Source organism: Phocoena sinus, chromosome 21 (genome assembly GCF_008692025.1).
Source record: "Phocoena sinus isolate mPhoSin1 chromosome 21, mPhoSin1.pri, whole genome shotgun sequence".
NCBI lineage: Eukaryota > Metazoa > Chordata > Mammalia > Artiodactyla > Phocoenidae > Phocoena > Phocoena sinus.
Window position 1 is genome coordinate 22659070 of NC_045783.1, and position 20597 is coordinate 22679666.

Consider the following 20597-nt stretch of genomic DNA (forward strand, 5'->3'; position numbering starts at 1 on the left):
AGTCACCTTCAGGGATGGCAAATAGGCTTCAGCTCATGGGCTGATGATGAACATTTTGTAGAGGCAGAGCAAAGGCGTGAGTAGAGAAGGATTCTGGGGTTCTATATGGGCTCCAAATGAAAGCATGTGACATGCGCCCCTATTGGGTAGGACGGGGTCACTTTTGTATCACCTATGTGCCAGTCCAGTCCTGGGTTTTATCTTTCAAAGACCTGCTCTTTGTATAGATAATTTTAGAACTGTAAGAGAACCTGGAGGTTTGATAGCTAAGGAGTAGATCTTCCATCTCCTGACTCCACATTTCATGTTCCTGCCAGTAACCCAGTTCACAAACATTATCCACACTAGTGGGGCTGGGACTGTGGGAGGCTGCAAAATGTCATCGCCCTCCCATTCTTCCAGGCCGCCTGTTCCTATTCATAGCAGAGGCCTCTTCTGTGTAATCCAGACAGGCTTTGCTAACAGTAGTGATTTGGGGTTGAAGATGAGACAATAGTAATCCCAAACCAGGTTGCTGGGGGTTCTTGGGGAGGACATGCCTTCACTACGCCAGTGTCCTTATTTCCAAGTGGCATTTTCAAGCCTTCCATAGCTTATCAATGATGCCCTGCACTTGTTGAATTCCCCCACTTCCTTTTATTTTTTTCCCCAGCTTTATTGAAATATATTTGACATATAGAATTGCATATATTTGAACTATACAATGTGATGTGATATATTTATACATTGTGGAATATCGTCACAGTCGTTACCATATCCATCACTTCATAGTTACCTTTCTTGTATGTGGTAAGATCACTTAAGATTTATTGTTTTAGCAAATTTCAAGTATACTATACAGTATTATTAACTGTAATCACTACGCTGGACATTAGATCTTCAGGAGCTGTTCATCTTATACCTGGAAGTTTGTACCTCTGAACAACATCCCCATTTCCTCCATCCCTCAGCCCCCCTGGTAACCACCACTCTACTCTTTGGTTCTATGCATTGACCTCTCTCTCTCTTTTTTTTTTTTTTTGAATTCCACATACAAGTGATACCATACAGTATTTGTCTTTCTCTGTTTTGCTTATTTCGCTTAGCGTAATGCCTTCTAGCTTCGTTCATGTGTCACAAATGGCAGGATTTCCTTTTTAAGGCTGAATAATATTCTGTTGTGTATATATCACACCACATTTTCTATATCTGTTCATCCAGAGATACATACTTAAGTTGTTTTTATACCTTGGCCATTGTAAGTAAGGCTGCAGTGAACATAAGAGCGCAGATATCTCAAGGTAGTGATTTTGTTTTCTTTGGATATATACCCAGCAGTGAGGTTGCCGAATCACACGACAGTTTTATTTTTAATTTTTTGAGGAACCTCCAAACTGTTCTCCATAATGGCTGTACCGATTTATGTTCCCTTTTCTCTACATCCTCACTACAGGTTCATTATCTCTTGTCTTTCTGATAATAGCCATCCAGACAGGTGTGAGGTGACATCTCATTGTGGTTTTGATGTGCATTTCCCTGATGACTAGTGTGTTTGAGCACCTTTTCATGTGCCTGTTGGCCATTTGTATATCTTCTTTGGAAAAATGTCTACTCAGGACCTTTGCCCATTTAAAAATCAGATTATTTATTTATTTATTTTGCTATTGAGTTGTATGTGTTCCCTATATATTTTAGATATTGACCGCTTATCAGATATATGGCTTGCAAATATTTTCGCCCATTCCTTACGTAGCCTTTTCATTTTATGGATTGTTTTCTTAGCTGTGCAGAAGCTTTTTAGTTTGATGTAGTCCCATTTGTTTATTTTTTGCTTTGTTGCCTATACTTTTGGTATCATATTCAAAAAATCATTGCCAAGACCACTGTCAGGGAGCTCTTTCTGTATGTTTCCCTCTAGGCATTTTATAAGGTCTTTTTTTCAGATCTTTAAGTCTTGAGTGCACTTCAAGTTCATTTTTGTGAATAATGTAAATGACATTCTCAAGCCTTTGGTAGCTTATCAGAGATTCCTGCTCTAGTTGGAGTCTTCCATGTCCTAACCCAATATATGGACTTGTCAAGTTTGCTGATTCTAAAGCTATATATATTCGTGAACTGACACAGGACGGTTTTTACCCCCTGTGAAGTGTATGACTCTTCATACATACTGGAAGGCAAGCATTCCAGTGGACACAGTTTTCTCTAGAGATCTTGCTGTACACTCTTATGATTCATTGGCTTTATTTATTTATTTATTTTGATGGGGCGTGGGGGAGGAGTGGAAAGAGAGATTGAATTAACTGGAAATAAATATTATGCCTCCCCAGCATGTAACTTCTTTGATTTCAGACAGGATGATTTAGGGACCAGAATCTAGGTGGTAGGAGAGGAGGATAGCACCAAAGACAGAAAGGGAGGGAAGCTAGTTATAAGTGGTTGAAGCTGAAAGAGGAAGTGAGTTATTGAGTTATACTGTTCTCATAGCATTTCTGTTGTATTGTTTTATTATAAAGAAGGATCAATAAAAAGATGATGCTCAAAGCTTTTAATTCAGTAAAACTCATCTAGGGCTAAATACAGCTGACAGTAGCCTGACATTTTAAAATGCAAACACTGAGCTCAGATTTATTACTTTTTATGTTATGAATATTTAAATCATCCTATCCCAATGGAATCATTTTACACAGAGCTAATGCACTTACATTTTTAATTAAATGAGTAGTCAACCATTAAAAATAAAATATTGATATGAATTATTAGACTAGTTGATCGGGGAAGAAAGTTATTGTGCAAGCAATCAGATTTAAGAAAAATGAATAGAAATCAAACAACCCAATTATTGTGGCCCTTGGCCTTAAGGAAGACTGTGTCCAATATATCTCATTTCTTTATGAGCAGTCACTTTTCAAAATGTCTAAAGAAAATTATCACTGCAAATCCAGCCTCAGGTAGGAAGTCTGAGAGGACAGTACTTAACTGCTTAGTTCCTGCTACAAAATATGGGGGTAGTAATTTTCTTTGTATATCAGGCCCCAAACTTGCTTCTTCCTGGATTCTACATAAAATACAACAACTGAAACTGAAGGTGTCTCCCCTGAATTTCAAGACACCTGTGCTCTTAGCAAAGTGTGAACAAATGTAATTTTTAAAGTCACTCGATTAAAGACCTTTTGAAGTCTTTTATTTTAAGTGGAAGAATCATGGTTTAAAGCAAACCCTGGCATTCCTTCTTCTAAGTATGGTTTTCTGTGTTTGATCACCTTTAAGTGAGGCATACCTTTCTTTGAGTTGAACGTTGAGGCTTAACTAACGAAGACTGCTTATTTCTCAAATTCCTTGTAGCAGCTGAGCCTACAAATGGACGAGCACAGATTTCCCTGCCATCTCACATTTTCTGTGGGCCAATGAATTCTCAGTTTCTGTTCGGTTAGGAGTAAGTTGATAAACAGAAACAGCAAAAAGACCTTTTACCCATTCAAGAGAAGTTTGGGCTCAGATTTCTTGCTGAATCCCTCTCACTTGGCTGTTTGATGAGCAAGATGTGTATTGAATCAACAAAACAGGAGACGGTAGCATGGTAGGTGCCAGGTGATCAAAGAGCAAGAAAGGAACGGAGGAGGGACGGGAAAGAGAAACTTGAGGAGTGCGTGAATTGAGGATATTGGAAAGCAAACGGTGCAAGTGATGCCCTGGGGAGGAAAGGGGAGGGGCTCGGGACGCTGTGGGGAAGAGGCAGGGATGGGGGAAGCAGAAACAGTGGACCAAGTGAGGAAGGCAAGCTCAGGAGCTTGGCACTTAGTGTCATTTAGATCAGTGCTTCTCACACACACAGATCCCCTGGGCACCTTCTTAAAATGCAGATCTGAGTCAGTCGGTCTGGGGCAGGCCTGCAATTCTGCATTTCTACCAAGTTCCCAGAAGATGCCGAGGCTGCTTGTCCAGACCGAGCTTTGAGTACCAAGATTAGAGGACCCCAGTTTCACCTCTTGGAACGTGAAGAATGTCGGTACCAATGAACGAATTATTTATTAAGTGCCTGTTATGTACCTAGCAATCTGCTAAGTGCTCTGAAGAGTCGAAAAGAAGATAAGAACCCCCTTGGGCAGGAGTTTAGAGTCTTAAAGAGGAGATAAGAGATGCAAACACAAAACCACAGGAGTGAAACAGAGGAAGCTGTGTAGGCTGGACTGGGCCGGAAGTCTTCAGGAAGAGAGGGGTCTGTCTAAGCACAGTGGGGCTAAGACCGGTGGACGAGGGGGAGTGACCTGAAACTGAAATGCACGCAGAGGGGAGAGTGTGGAAGGCAGGTGCAAAGAACTGCAGAGATCTCTGCGCCGCGGGGCCTTAGTACTCACTCCACTGCAGCCATGGCGACCATCTCCAGGCTTGAAAAGGCTAAGTGCTGGGGGCTGGGGCTGAGTTCAGCTGAAAAGGCAGGTGTGCCTCCCGAGCCCCCGGCACATTACTGGACACAGTAATGGTCATTCAGTGACTGACTCGTGGTCAGAGCCCTCAGCAGACCACAGAGCACCTACCCTGCGTGTACTAATATGCCCTGCCATAGGCATTGGGATCCAAAGATGGGAAAAAAATGGATTCCCACTGTAATAGTGGGAGAAAAACATAAATGATGGTGGTGGCATGGCAATCTGTTGAAGATACTCAGTTCTTTTTTCTTTTTTTTAACATTTATTTGTTTATTTTTATTTTTTTAGATTAGGAAAGTATGTGGTTTTTAAAAAAATTTTATTGGAGTAGAGTTGATTTACAATGTTGTGCTAGTTTCAGGCGTCCAGCTGAAGATAGTCAGTTCTTATTTGCTTTTGCTGCTGATGGGACTCCAATATTAAATTACGTTTTCCTGTCACTGTCTTCTTAGAAGAACAACCACGAGTTTATATTAGGTTTCAGGTGCTCTGAGTTTCAAAGTCTTGCAGAAGCAGATGTCAGCTGACTTTGGGAGGATCTGACCCTCTCTAGGTTCGGCTGGAGTTGACCAAGGAGGAAGACCTCCCATGCCCACGAGTTACGTGGGTCGCATATTGTAACGCGATGACACACATAGGCATCTCGATAACTCAGCTGGGGCCAGGAGCAATGAATGTGCCTGGGAAAGAGGGAAGGCTTCACCCAGGAAGGACGTTTGGCCTCGAAGGATGAGGGGGAAGCTGCCAGCAGCTCCAGCAGAGCCGTGGTGAAATCCCTACGTTAAGAGAATGATGTGCCGTGGGTTTTAGTTGACACGGGAGCCCATGGGGGGCTGTGACAGGAGGTGAGCATGGGGAGGCAGGCTGAGAGAGGTCTTCGGCACCCAGCAGGAGTGTGTAGATCTCATCCTTGTTGCGTAGTGGTGGTAGCCATGACTTTTCCATCTTGCTTGGATAAGATGTGATTGTCTACACATAACGCTGCACCTGGCTTTGGACCATGGTCAAGAAAACAGTGATATATTTGCCTAAACTACCTTTAGAATTATTTATTTTCACTCAGCTATTTCCTGAATTATGTGGGGATCAAAGCGTAAACTGGGACAGGTGAACCACAGGTCACTTGCTGTGCAATTTTTGTCAAGGAGCAACTTCCCTGAGCCTCAGCTTTCCCTGCTGCACTAGGAGGAATGCTCGTTTTGGGACAAGAACCGTAGCAGTTCTCCAGGTGATAGTTCCTGAGTGCTTCCTGTGTGCCAGTCACATGCTTTATCCACCTAATCCCCAACCGCCCCACAAGATGGGCTCTGTTCTCAGTGCTTATACAGTTAAAGAATCTAAGGCTCAAAGCATTTAAGTCATTGACCTAAGGACACAGGTGCCTGGGGTCAGACAGGTATTCCTGAAGCTAATTGACAGTTCCTGACAGAGCTCTGGATTCTGATGTTTCCTGGGAGGAGGTTTGGGTTGGTAGGTGTTGCTTCAGGAAAGTTTGAAAAACTTCAGGTATGCTCGTGATTAAATGAATAGGATGTTCTTTAAGAGAAGAAAATGGTGATGTTGTCATAAAATGTGCTTGAAGAATTAAGACCAAAACAGTATCAAGAGTCTTAAACTGTTCACACTCTTCAATTTAGTTAACTTATTTCTAGGAATGCATTTTAAAGAAATAATCTGAAATTCACAGAGATAAGTGACAGAGATGTTCATCTCAGTGTTACTAATAAAAATTTTTTTTTCACAAATGTAACTAGAAACAACCTAACTGGTCAACCTCAGGGCAATGCCCACAACATAGAATATTTTGAAATCATTAAAATATTATTTATAAAGGACTTCAATAACATGAGGAAATGTTTATTATACCTTCGTTAAGTGGAAAAAAGGATGAAATAGCATGATCTCAACAATGGAGAATATAGCAAAATGCTACCAATTTCTCTATGGGGGGAGGGGTAGGATTGTAGGATTAAGAATAATTTTACCAGCTTCCCTGGTGGCTCAGTGGTTAAGAATCCACCTGCCAATGCAGGGGACACAGGTTTGAGCCTTGGTCCGGGAAGATCCCACATGCCGCGGAGCAACTAAGCCCATGCGCCATAACTACTGAGCCTGTGTGCTACAACTACTGAAGCCTGCGCACCTAGAGCCCGTGCTCCACAACAAGAGAAGCCACCTCAATGAGAAGCCCGTGCGCCACAAGAAAGAGTAGCCCCCGCTCGCCGCAACTAGAGAAAGCCTGTGCGCAGCAACGAAGACCCAACGCAGCCAAAAATAAAATAAGTAAATAAAATTTTAAAACAAGAAAAAGATTTTTTTAAAAAAGAATAATTTTACCTTTTCTCTAAACTTATCATAGTTTTCCAAATTTTATGCAAGAAAATGAGTTCCATGTATAATTAAGAAAAAACTTCTTTAAAAAAGCATAGAAAATCTTGTCTAAATAGCAAAGATGATCTCTAATGATATACCTGTTTTATTTCCCACTTGGAGCTGTCATCCCACCTTGACATAAGGTTGTATATTATGACTCAGAATGGACAAGATAGGTTCAGTAACACTGAACTGGCTGTGAAGGTCCTTTCCAGAGTTGTGGCTAAGAAAAGGAACCCACTCGGTCTCCTGAGGTGAAAGATTTGGGGTCTGGGCTCATGAGACAGCAGAAGTAGCTTTACAATGCCGATGGATGGGATGGGAGAGAGGGCCAGGCAACAGACTTGCCTTTAGAATGAAGTGATTCTGACTGGAGAAATAAAAGACCTCAAAGAACCACAGCATTTGATCTGAGAGGAACCTCAGAGATGAACCAGTCAACCCCTCATTTTTTCCCAGCTTTATTGAAATGTAATTGACATATAACATTACATAAGTGTAAGGTGTACAAAGTGTGGATTTGGTACATTTGTGTATTGCAAAATGGTTAACAGCATAGCGTTAGCTAACACGTTGTGATATTGTGATTTATAAGAGAAATATTTCATATATTTGGTCATTCACATTCTCATATGTATTTGGTCTTTATCCACAGTTCCTGGCTCACAGCTCCCAAAACCCTTGGAATTTTCTGCCAGGACAATTGGGCTTATGTTAACGAAGGTGACTTTTGGATCTCACCCCAGAACGGAGGCCGCCTGCCAGGAGAACCGATTCCGTAATTAGAGGGTTGGAGCTTACAGTTGCACCCCCTAATTTCTGGGGCTGGAGGTTGAAGGTTGTATCGGTTGTCATTGGCCAGTGCTTTAGTCAATTATGACTATGCAAGGAAGCCTCTGTAAAAACCCCAAAGGACAGCTTTCTGGCTCTTTTTCCCAGAGCTTCCACGTTGGGGAATCAGATGCTTGCCTCTATGCTGGGCCCCATGCTTCATGAGAACAGGAGGACCTTGCCCTATGTATCTCTTCATCTGACTGTTGATTCGTACCCCTTGATATCCTTTTTAAATAAATCAGTAGTATAGTGAACTCAAGGGTTTTCCTGAGTCCTGTGAGCCATTCTAGAAAATTAATGGAACGCAAGGAGTGGGTTGTGAGAACCTCCAACTTACATCCAGTGGATCAGCAAGAAGCACAGGTTAAAACCCGGGTGTCACACAAGCATCTGAAGTGGAGGATGGTCTTGTGGGGCTGCGCCTCTTACCTGTGGAGTCTGATTCTGTCTCTCGGCAGATAATGTCAGAATTGGGTTGCATTTGCAGACACCCTGCTGGCATCTGAGAATTACTTGATGGTGTGGCGAAGCCTCCACACAAGTTGAAATTGGGTCTGGGACCCCTTTTTCATCTCCATCCCATCAATCCTCTCATTGTATAGAGGAGGCAACTGAGTCCAAGAAGACCGGGTGACTCTGTTAAGGACACAGAGTGAGTGACCCAGACTCCCAGCCCTTAGTCTGTTCGTTTTTATCATCCAGGGCTGCCTCCCAAGCTTTGAAATAAATGTCTGAGTGCTTTAAATAGGCATCTGCAATTTATTATCATAGTGGAAACTCTGAGTCTCCGCTGTCCCTCTACGTGATCCTAGCAGCAAGCCCAGTGCCAGATGAAATCACACTCGGGACTCTTGGCCATTGTAGCTCTGAACTGGTTAGATCCCGGATGTCCCCGACCAGAATGGCAACAACTCCAGAAGCTGGACTCCTGGCAGAGTGTCTGTCCAGGATCTGGGGTGGGAATCTGCATTTCTGGAATTCATGAAGCTGAAAGGGAGAAGAGTGTCCAACAAATGTGCCATTTTCAAACCGGATACAGCGCCCTGGTATAGTGGGAATATTCTTAGCCCACTTTGTGGAAATTGCTCACCTCTTTCTTGGCCTTGGACATCAACCCGAGGAGATGGCTGCCCTTAGAGCAGTGAGGAGAGGTCGGGGTCCATGGTGGTAGCAAGGGGCCCCAAGAAGCAGAACAAACCTCTAGACACAATGCATAAAATCCTATTAGGATGAAGATGTTGGATGTGGCAGTCATGGAGGAAATGGGCTGGGGTGGAATATAGCTGGGGGCAAAGGGAAACCCCCTCTGACTGGGAGAAATGGGGGCTACTCCTTACTCCTTTCAGAGAAGCTTTCTAAGCTGGTGATGTACCTGGGACTGGTGGTCTCAACGTCAGACTCTTGCGCTTTCTGCACTGAACCTTGCTCAGCCCTGTCTGGTTCCTGGATGTGTCCGCTTCATTCTAGTTCTCTTGGTACCTGGGATCCCAAAGAACCAGTAGTAATGCCTGGGAGCAGTGTCACATTGGTGGAGACAGCAACACAGGTGTGTCAATGACAAGCAAAAGGAAAAATTATCAGGGAGTGGGGAGGAGCCTCTTCCAAGGTTTGAGGTACAGAGTGACCTACTGGTGACAATAGAGGTCATCAATGTTTCCAGCGACCACAAGGAAAATTTGCCAGTTTCCCTACATTCTGTCTGAAGAAGGGAAAGGAGCAGAGACACTCAGCGTTGCCATAGCTTTACTAGAAAATAACTTATAATATCACCTAACAGGAATCTGTAAGACTTCGTTAAAGTAAAAAAAAAAAAAATTAATTCAGTACGTATTACATGGCACACATTATAAGGGCTATATGCTGGAGGATTCAGGTATAAGAAAAGATAAAGTTTCCGCCCTTGTGGGGCTTTCAATCCAAGGAGAGACAAAGAGTGAACCATTATTTGTAAGTGCAGCAGGTAGCACAATGGGGAAGCACAATGTACTCCATATACCGTATATGAACTTAGGGGAGGATCCAGATTAAATGTTATGTTATGCATAAAGTTCTTAGCATGGTCTCTAGCACATAGTAGGTGCTCAGTAAATTGTAGCTGTTATTTTTGTTATTACTGATGGCCTGAAAAACATGCTTCAGGGGGGCAGCGCCCTTTTTGGGATTTGTGACTTGGGAAGGAAAGTCTGTGATCCATTCATTCATTCATTTGTCCATTTTTTTTTTAAAGCTTTTTTTTTAAAATTTATTTTTTGGCTGTGTTGGGTCTTAGTTTCTGTGCGAGGGCTTTCTCTAGTTGCGGCAAGTGGAGAACACTCTTCATCACGGTGCGCGGGCCTCTCACTATCGCGGCCTCTCTTGTTTCGGAGCACAGGCTCCAGACGCGCAGGCTCAGTAGTTGTGGCTCATGGGCCTAGTTGCTCCGTGGCATGTGAGATCTTCCCAGACCAGGGCTCGAACCCGTGTCCCCTGCATTGGCAGGCAGATTCTCAACCACTGCGCCACCAGGGAAGCCCCCCATTTGTTCATTTTATATACTTTTTTTTTTTTGGTTATATGTTTAAGGGGCTGTACTCAGTGAGAGAGAAACAAAAACACAAAGAGTCCCTACCCTGAAGGGGCTCCGATTCTAATTCGTTTAATTATAAACAGATAATTTCAAAATGATGCAGCAGGAAACATACTATTTAACACAAAGACCAGTGATTTCAACTCTGCCTCTCAGGGTCCAAAAAGTCTTCACTGAATAAAGGATGGGAGTTTAGTCTAGAAGATTGTTCTCCGGGGTCCCTTGTTTTATTACCAGTTCTTTCCTGGGTGTGGGGAGGTAGGTAAGGTGATTTTTATTTTTGTGTTCTTCTTTCCGTATTTGATCTCTCAGTTCAATCACATGATGAATTGCCAAAAAAAAAAAATGTTGGCAAGGGTTCATTGCCAGGCTACCTAATTTTTGGCAGTCAGAAAAGATTCTGAATAAGCATGTTTCTTATAGAGGAATTCACTTCCAAATTAACCATAAAATGGTCCATCTCCACAAGGACTAGGGCTCAAAACAAATTGTGATTTGATTAAAGTCTCAAAGAATACTGTGTGTCAAAGAAGGTGAGCCATTTCTGCCTCTGGATCCCTGTGACAGTCATCAAATGTTTGCAAGAAAACAAAGCCTGGCCTCACAGAGGCCATTTCCCAAGCTGTCACCCTCAGGCAGGTCCTGCCCTCTGCATCTCACTGCCCGGGCACCTCGGCATCCTGGTGGCAGAGATTGTCTACAATGTCTCACAAAGGGGTGAAGGAAAAAAGAATGAACACTTAAAGCAGATTCCAAAGTCCTCCTCAGACAAGAAATGTGATGATCTTTTTGTCCCTTTAAGCCTGTGTGTGGCTGAGAGATGAAGACGCGTCCCACTCTGCAGCCTCTTCTCTGCCAGGAGTTGGGGCCAAGTCAAGAGTAAAGGCCAGACTCAGCATGTTGACGGATGATGGCCCAGAGAAGCACGGGGCCATCTGATGCTTCCTGCGGCGCCTGCGTCTACCCCTCAGGAGAGGAACGGCGGAGCTGAGTCTGCCAGGCCCACGCCCTTGGAGAGCTCTCTCGTCTCTGACCCTGGGGGCCACCCCACACAGCAGAAGGCAAAGTTAGTTCCTGCTGACTCTGACTGGTGCCGCAGTCCACTGGAGAAGAGCCCAGCTTGCCTCTTTCTAATTCCTGTTCAGGACGAACAAGCTAACGCAGCTCTGGCAAAACAGGAAAAGGGGAGGAAGAAAGCCGAGGACGACCGCTCTTCCCAAGCCCCCTCCCTTCCACCCCAGAACCTGTACCTTCAGAGAGGAGGCCTGTTCTCCAGCAAGACGAGATGAGATGGGCAATGGTTTTTTGTTGTTTTTGGCGTCGTCGTTTGTTTCAGATCACAAGAAAACTCAGGACGGCTGATCCAACTGTGAATTTCATAAACCAATAAATCTGATTTTTCATAATGCCCCCACTCCAAGCCAGAGAAAGAAGAATCTGCTCTAGAAAGCCTGTCTCTTCAAAGAAATGCAAAGAATGCTTAAAGAATGCTTAAAGAATGCAAGGTTTCCACCATAAGATGCTCTGAAAGTCAGAAGCAGGAAAAGTAGAGACAGAGGAAACAACCCTTGGTAAACACTTGCCTACCTGGACTGCTTCCTTCTTCAGTAAAGCCCTGGATTGTGGTTGCAACCTGAAAAGTAGTGAGCATTCCCCTCTATTTGTTCCCACCTTTGGCTTCCCCGGTCCCGGAGGGGTAAAGGCTCAGAGATAAAAGTGCAGGCAAGTTCCCTCTGGAAATTCCACACAGAGCAGGAAAAGCTGGTAGATTCCGGAAGGATTTTCATCAAGATGCTAACTGGGGTTACTTCCAAGTTGTAGGATTTTATGGAGTTTTCCTTTGCTTTTTATATATATTTTTTCTGGATTGTTGGAAATTTTTCTTTATAATAAAGCTGAGCTATGTTATAATCAGGAGTGAAATAAAATATACATGTGACTGTGGCTTTCTCCTCTTTCCAGAGACCTCAGTAAAATAAAAACATGGGAATAAACTCAAGATAATTGAAGGAGACAGTGGGGAAGAGACCCCAACACATTTTCAGAAGAAGTAAAGAGAATGAAAGCCCGTTGATGGATAATCAGATCCCAGAAGCCATATTCCAGAATGGTGGTGGGGAGAGCGGGGTGAAGATGCAGAGATAATTCCAGTTGTCTGCAGATGCGCTGGCCGTGGGTGGCACCCCACGCTCTCCTCACCCATCCCTGAGTTTGGAGCCTTTGCAGCCAAATTCCAGTAAAAATCAGAGCTCCGTTTTCTACAGTTGTTGACATCTTTCTGAGAATTAGGGCTTCCAGACCCTTGGGTAACCACCCCCCAGCTTTTGACACTTGAGAGCCTCCCAGCCAGACTCCTCTTTCATCTCAACCAGAGTGAAGCCTGCCTGTCAATAAGCCCCATAAAATGGTGGCTGGTGGACATTACCACAGGCGGGTAATGAATGGAGTCCATTTAACCCGAGGGCACAGCACATGCTTCCTGACATTGGGCCCATAGTATAATCCTAGCTCAGCGCCTCCTCAGTGTTTATGGAAAGAACTGATTTGATGTATTAACGATTTCAGGTTATATTAAAATAAAGTTTATTGGTTTCCCACCTTGACAATCAGACTAATAGAACACAGAAGACTTAAATATGGTTATAGGAAAAAATGTAATATGATCAACCTTGACAGTGTAAAAACAAATTCCAGCTGTCAGAAAATGAGAAGGGTATGAGAAGAAGGCTGGAGCGCTCATATCTTAATCTAATTTCGTTGGGAATCGAGGTACTTTCTATGTGAATCAGTGTAGCCATTATGGAAAATAGTATGGAGCTTCCTCAAAAAATCAAAAATTGAACTACCATACATACGATCCAGCAATCCCACTTTTGGGTATATATCCCAAGAAAATGTAAACAGGATCTCATAGAGATATCTGCTCTCCCATGTTCATTGCAGCATTATTTACAATAGACAAGGAAACAAGCTAAGTATCCATCAGTGGATGAATGGATAAAGAAGATTTGGTGTATATATATACCAGAAACAACTCTTGCGAGTGACAAGAACATTTCAGTACAATATTTTCAGGTGGTTGGGTAGTTTGATATGCTATGATTTCCAATTTTCACTGCTGAACTTTCAAATCTCATTAAAACAGCTCTTTGTTGCTATTTGCTAAGTTAAATCAGCAGTGATTTCAGCAAATAAGCAGACATAACAGGTTTCCTCTTGGCAGGTAGAATCAGGGACCTCCAAAATACACGATTGAGAAAGTGATTTCGGAGCTAAAGCATTGGGGGTGCCTTTATAAGGATTGTCTTCTATCAATCCTAACTGCTCTTTACAAGTGAATGACTTTGTAACAAAAAGAAGGCCCTTTCTTCTCCCCCATGGTTGCAGTGTTTACGCTGGCAGGAGTCTGGGACAGGTGGATTGCTCAGGAGTTTGGAAATGTCTGTTAGTGTCTGATGCAACCTGGTATCCTGAAGAACATTAATTAAAAAAAAAAAAGTTCTGGACTAGAACATATCTCTCTTAGTTTTAGAGCGACCTTCAGTCCCTTAGCTGGCCCTTACCTAGGGCTTTAAAAGTTTTTCTTAGCATCTGGCCGGAAGAATCGTGAGGAAATGCTGCAGTGGCTCCACATTCATTGCGTGTCCCCTAGGGGCAAGGGACCGTGTTGGCGCTGCTGAGTCAGACAGAGTCCCTCCCTCAAGTGGCTCTCAGTCTAATGACAGAAGTAGGACAGGGCTCTGAAAACTATAATTCAAGGTCCAAAGAAAGAAGGGCCGTGAGAAACACAGGCAGGGACAAGTCCTGCAAAAGGAGCTAAAGATCAATGTGCTCTTTCTGATGAGACGTGCGGATTTGCAACGCGCATGTGTCCAAGGACCCCTGTGACAGTGATGGAGGGAGGACGGGCAGCGCTGGGGTGAGCTGGGAAGACGGTGACTTGTATGAGGGCGCAGGGGGAGACTTACCTTAGGTTTGAGTCACTGTGGAAACAGGAACTGTAAGGACAAATCAGAGGCAGATGTAAGGAGAGCCAGACCTTCCCCCTGCCGACCCCCTCAGTGCTGTGGCCCTCCTTCCTGACCTTGACCCCCTGCCTTTGGTCTTCGTGTGCATACCGAGAGTTCTCAGGCTCTACTTCGTCAGCGGGGTCCCACTCCTGCCGGTCTTCATCCTTGTCCCCTCCCTGTCCCCCTCCCGAGAAGCCAGGTCTCTGCCTAGTAAGGACTCAATTACTAAATGACCCAAATGACTAAGTTGGTAATGACTGCACAGATTTGCCTCTTAGCAGCCTGTCTCTAAGAGTGCACCCCGTCACTCCACAGCAGGCCGGCAGAAAGATGTTTGAGGACTTGTAAGGGCAGAAGAGCCCTGAAAAGTCACCCAGTCCAGCCTCCGACCATTTGTATCCAGACTTCTGAAATCATCCCCCACAGACAGCCAGGCAGCCCCCAGCCCCTCCCGCCTGTGGGTGACTCAGAGACTCATCCCATGTGTGTCTTTATTTCGGGTCTCTACCTTGGTAGCATTCAAGGGGATTAAGGTCTGAATTAAGGGCACAAAGCCCCTCTTCAGCCCTGGGGCAGCAGAGCAGGGGAGGGAGAGGAGGAGGGTCCCAGTATCGGGGAGATCTGGCCCAGGAACAGCGAAGAGAACAAGCCACTACTCAGGCGGGCCAGCTGTTTACACCGAGGACGCGGGCCTCACAGCAGCTGCACGGGTCTGTGGCTGCTGACGGGCTGGGGGGACAATGTGGGCATTCATCCCTCCAGCTGCTCCGCTCAGCATGCACTCGGGACGCAGAGGGGAGCGAATGAATGAGAGGGGAAAGCAGAAGGGGAAGGCAGGCGTCCGACGGCAGGGCCTCTGTCAGCTCTGAGCTGAGCCATCGGCTGCAGGGGAGTGCGCACTTCTGCTGCCTAACCTGCCAAAATCTATAACGAGGCTAGTTAAACATTCCCAGCATTTCCAAAGAGTCTTCGTGATATGCCCCCAGTGAGCTGCCTGCTGAGAAAGGGTGGACAGACCCGGTACCCTCAAACCAATTTGGATGCAATTCAACCCTCCCCCCCCCCGCAACCGTGAAGATGAGCTGGGTCAGTGATTCTCTCTGTGATCTCCCCATAAGAGTCCTGGATGGAAAATGAGAAGAATTGGCCTCACCACTGTGACCGTGACCTTGGAGTAGTTACGTAACTGTTCCAGGCTGCCATTAAAATGGACATGATAACAGCTGCCCTACCTACTTCACAGGGTCGCCATAAGGATGAAATGAAAGAACAGCCATAAATCACGTTATACACGACAGACCAATAAGGCCTCGAGACTAGGGGTGGGCAAGCTTTTCTGCAAAGGACCAGGTTGTAAGTTATTTCTGGCTTTGTGTATCACATAAGGTTGCATATTCTTCTTTGTGTGTGTGTGTGTGTGTGTGTGTGTGCGCGCGTGCGCGTGTGTTTAACAACCCTTAAAAAGTGTAAAAATTATTCTCAGCTCCTGGCCTGCACAAAAAAAGCCCTAGTTTGCCAACCTCTGCTCGAGAAAAACCGCAGGCGAGGGCTGGAAGTAGGGTCAGCCCTCCAGTGGTTGTGATAAATCTAAATATAAATAAGTGTTAATAAATAAATAGTATATGGATAGTCTGTGAATATAAATAAATATACATACCCATGGTATTTTCTAACTTGGGTCCCTATTAGTGAAACAGCTTGAACCCCAGCCCATGGGCCGTCTCGTTCAAGAGTTCCTAGGCTGTCTTGCCATTTACTGAGCTATTTACTGTCTAGACTACAGCGTCCATGCTGACTTTCTTTTTTTAAATTAATTTATTTAATTTATTTATTTTTGGCTGCGTTGGGTCTTTGTTGCTGCGTGCGGCCTTTCTCTAGTTGCGGCGAGCGGGGGCTACTCTTCGTTGCAGTATGTGGGCTTCTCATTGCAGTGGCTTCTCTTGTTGCAGAGTATGGGCTCTAGGTACGCGGGCTTCAGTAGTTGTGGCACGCGGGCTCAGTAGTTGTGGCTCGTGGGCTCTAGAGCACAGGCTCAGTAGTTGTGGTGCATGGGCTTAGTTGCTCCCCAGCATGTGGGATCTTCCTGGACCAGGGCTCGAACCCATGTCCCCTGCACTGGCAGGCGGATTCTTAACCACTGTGCCACCAGGGAAGCCCCATGCTGACTTTCTTAGTCGTCTTAAATTGGAGGCCAGCCTTCAGCCTCAACTTGGCTTCAGAGCTTCACTGGGTCCCCATATTGATGAGACTTGAGGAAGACCACCCTGCCTTCTTAGCCAGTGCCGCCCGGGCATAGCTCCTGTAGGAAGAGTGGGTTAAGACCCTTATTTGGGGACCACTACTGCCCATGTAAGAAGCAACTCGTGTTACCTGTGACAGCACACAAACAGTACTTTGTTGCAGTGGTTTTTTTAAGCTGTGTCATCATTTCTCCCATAATGCCCTAATGAGGTAAGCTGGCTTTGTCACTGTCACTACAAAGAGGGGAATATTGAAACGCAATACTCAAGACATTAGCATCAACCTTCATGATTGTGTGGGGCAGTGGTTTCTGGTTCTTTCTGTCTCTGATGAAGAGTCATGTCCCTGCTTCCCCTGGTATGTCTCTTTTTTCTTTCCTTGTCCCTCACTCCTTGTTTGAAGATATTAGAAGAGCCTCAGAATGAAGCCTGGATGAAAATAGCAGAGAGCAAAGGGTGTTTCATTCTCTTCCCTTCCAAAGGATTTCCAAAGAGAAGTAGCAGATCAGTACCATGATCTAGACTAGAATAATAAAAGCAGCCAGATTCAGATATAAGCATACAGGAGGCAGTGCTGACCTAATAAATCTTGCTTTTGTTGGTACCCTGTGGAAATATGATGAAATAAACACAACACTTTAGAACCAGGTTCTTAGATAGCAACTACCTCGTACCTTCTTTTGACAGGAAGGACTATGTCAGCCAGAAAGGGTGGGAGCTTTCCAGGAAGATGGCTGGTGTTCAGAGCTGAGACCAGCACAGTATTCTCTTGACTCTGGGCCAGCCCATTGTCCACTACATCCTGCTGTTTCCCAGGGTGTCAGCTGCCCCAATGGCCACATCCCTGCAGGGCTACACTTCATGTTTGTCATCGCATTGTTGTGATCCTGAGAAGCCTTTTCCCAGTTTAGATAAAGAGCTCTGTCATTTCTAACTGGATGCAGTGTTTTCCCTCTGAATGATTATTTCATTCTGTTAGTGCATAGGGCTAAAAGCTCAGCACTCCTGCTGCAGCACTGCATAGAGTAAAGCTCTATTCTACAGAGGAAAGTCCTAGTCTTCGAACACAGACCACCTCAAACATGGACCAAGGATCTTATAACTGCCTGGCCCTGGTCACAAGAGGGAAATTGTGGAGGGTTCAGGGTAAGTCTAACATCCTCCTGGGAAAAACAACCCGAAGGACCCATTGTAGAGAAGGTGGCCATGTGTGTCATTTTCACCAATGAAGGAAAATACTTTAGACATAAAAACCTAGCCGAGGACAGTGCCTGGCAACCATTCGGCACACAATGCAGGTTGATTAAATGAATGAAAACTCTATTCTAAGGAGATTTTTATGGTAAAGCTTCTTAGGAGAGGAATTGGACATACTAATGACCCTAACAGATGAAAGGCTTATCTGGGAACACTGTATAAACATCAGTTTCTTAGTAAGAGTGTAATAAAGAGAGAAGGTAGATGGTAGTGTCTGCCACCCAGAAAACTGGGGAGGCAAAGAAATAAAAAATTCTTACTCTCCAATTTCAGTTTCGTTTACGCTACATGCATCTGTTATTGTGTTATATTCCAAGACTTTCGTTTTTACTAAAGTTTGGGTTGATCAACTCCTGAGAGTGTACGAGAGACATGTCTGAATCTCGTAACGAAGCCTTCCTAATAACCATTAATCGCGGACAAGGAGTGTGAGTCCTTGTTAGCTTCCATCCTAACACTGGACATTCTTGAACTTGCCTTTAGACTTTGGGGAGGGGTGCATCCTGCTGTCTGGCGGCTGTGGCCCTTGCTGTAGGACCTCCCAAGTAGCCCAGTCCACCAGCTTCATAGGCACCCTGAGAAGGGACAGACATCTTTGGTGGCACATTCAGGGGAGGGAAGGTGTGACAGACCTGCCCTGAGGAACTGCTGATTTTATTTCTACTTCATATTCTGCCATTCCTCTGGGGAAGACGGGTAAAAACACATTTAGAGGAGAATGTAGTTTGTCAAAACATCCCATGACTCCCACTAACTTCAGGATAAAATCCAAACTTAATTGGTGTGGCAGACAAGGTCCTCCATGATTTGACCTCAGCCTTCCTTTCTAATCCTCATCCTCTGTCACTCCCCATGTAATCCAAACCTCTGTGAACTACTTGTCCCTTCTCAAATGTACCATATTCTTTTATTACCTTTGTGCCTTTTGCCTATGCTCTGCTCTGTGCCTAGAAGGCCCTTTTTCTTTTTTGTGATTTGGTGAACTCCTACTCATCCTTCAAGACCCAGCTCACATAGTCCTCAAGAAGCCTTTCCTGACTCTCACAGGCAAAGTTATTTCTTTTCTCTATTCTCCCTTAAGGTTTTGTGCAAACATCTCTGACGATACATAAGTCTCTCCAAGAGTTATTTATTTATGGGTTTATCTCCTCCACTCACCTGTAAGCTCCTGATCTATTGGGGCTCTAACTACTTATTACCCCCTGAGCCTAGCCCCATGCCTGGCCATATTAGTCACTAAGAAATGTTGAGTGAATGAATGAATGACCTGGAACTAGGTCTTAGAAGGCTTTGGTGACGCAACAAAATGATTCAATCTCAGCCATTGTCAGTGGTGTCCAAAATGATCCATTGGAGTACAGGGAGAAAATATTAGAACTGCTGTTTATATTTATGTTTGTCAAAGATTAACAATGAAAGTAAGCTTTCCTAATATTTTATATGAATCCATAGTAGCACATTGATACATATGTTGAGAATCAGGGTATGCATTTAAAACACTGTAGGCCACTGTTACATATAATGGGAAGAGTGAAAAATTCTGAACAGGGAAAAACCATGAAAACAAGTGTGTAGGAGAATTGATCTTGTAGACTGGAGCGAGGGAGGACGTGAATCGGTGTGGAAAACACTACAGTGGTCCACTCACAAGAGATCATAGGAATGGAGTGGGGGGAGGAAGATCTACTAAAAAATTACTTTCGTTATCATTGTCTTCATTATTATGAGCAGGACAAAGTTTCCTATTGGACAACGATAAGCAGAATGTGTCAGAGACCCTAAAATGCAGTCAGAACCTGGGGGAGCCGACAGAACTCCAAGGTAAAGGTAGAATACTTTGCCCAGGCTTGGATTCTTCTAAGTGACACTTTAAAATTTTTTTCTCCACTTCTTGGAAGGGGCAGCAAATAGGGATCACCCATCCGGCCTGCTCAGTCCCCAGGTGTGGCTTCTTAGTAAAGACTATTTATAGCCTCAGGTTTCAGCAACATTGTGAAATTGCTGTGTGGGAGGGGAGGATGGTGGGTCTGGCCCCTGGCTGGGTGAGCGGCCATCTCCTGGCTGCTTCCTGTTGGCTTAGGAAAGAACAGAAGAAGGTGGATTTGTTTGTCAGTTGAGCAAGCAGCTGTTGCCCGGCCTATGCCTGACTCTGTCCATTTAAATATTAACCATCTCTTAAAACATTTGTGTTTTGTGCCCAAGGCCAAGGGGGTCCCCAAGAGAAAGGAGAGGAGGAAAGGATAAGAGAAAGGAGAGGAGGAAAGGATAAGAGAAAGGAGAGGAGGAAAGGATAAGAGAAAGGAGAGGAGGAAAGGATAAGAGAAAGGAGAGGAGGAAAGGATAAGAGAAAGGAGAGGAGGAAAGGATAAGAGAAAGGAGAGGAGGAAAGGATAAGAGAAAGGAGAGGAGGAAAGGATAAGAGAAAGGAGAGGAGGAAAGGATAAGAGAAAGGAGAGGAGGAAAGGATAAGAGAAAGGAGAGGAGGAAAGGATAAGAGAAAGGAGAGGAGGAAAGGATAAGAGAAAGGAGAGGAGGAAAGGATAAGAGAAAGGAGAGGAGGAAAGGATAAGAGAAAGGAGAGGAGGAAAGGATAAGAGAAAGGAGAGGAGGAAAGGATAAGAGAAAGGAGAGGAGGAAAGGATAAGAGAAAGGAGAGGAGGAAAGGATAAGAGAAAGGAGAGGAGGAAAGGATAAGAGAAAGGAGAGGAGGAAAGGATAAGAGAAAGGAGAGGAGGGTTTGCTACATCAACAATTTATTCGTTCCACAAACAGTAGTGGAGCGTCCACGGTGACCCAGGCACCACCCAGGGTTGGAGAGCTGAGTAGAACCTGATGTCAATCCTAGAGACTCACAGTCTAGCAGAGGAGACAGATGAGTTAATACAAGACAACCGGGAAAGGCTAAGCCCTG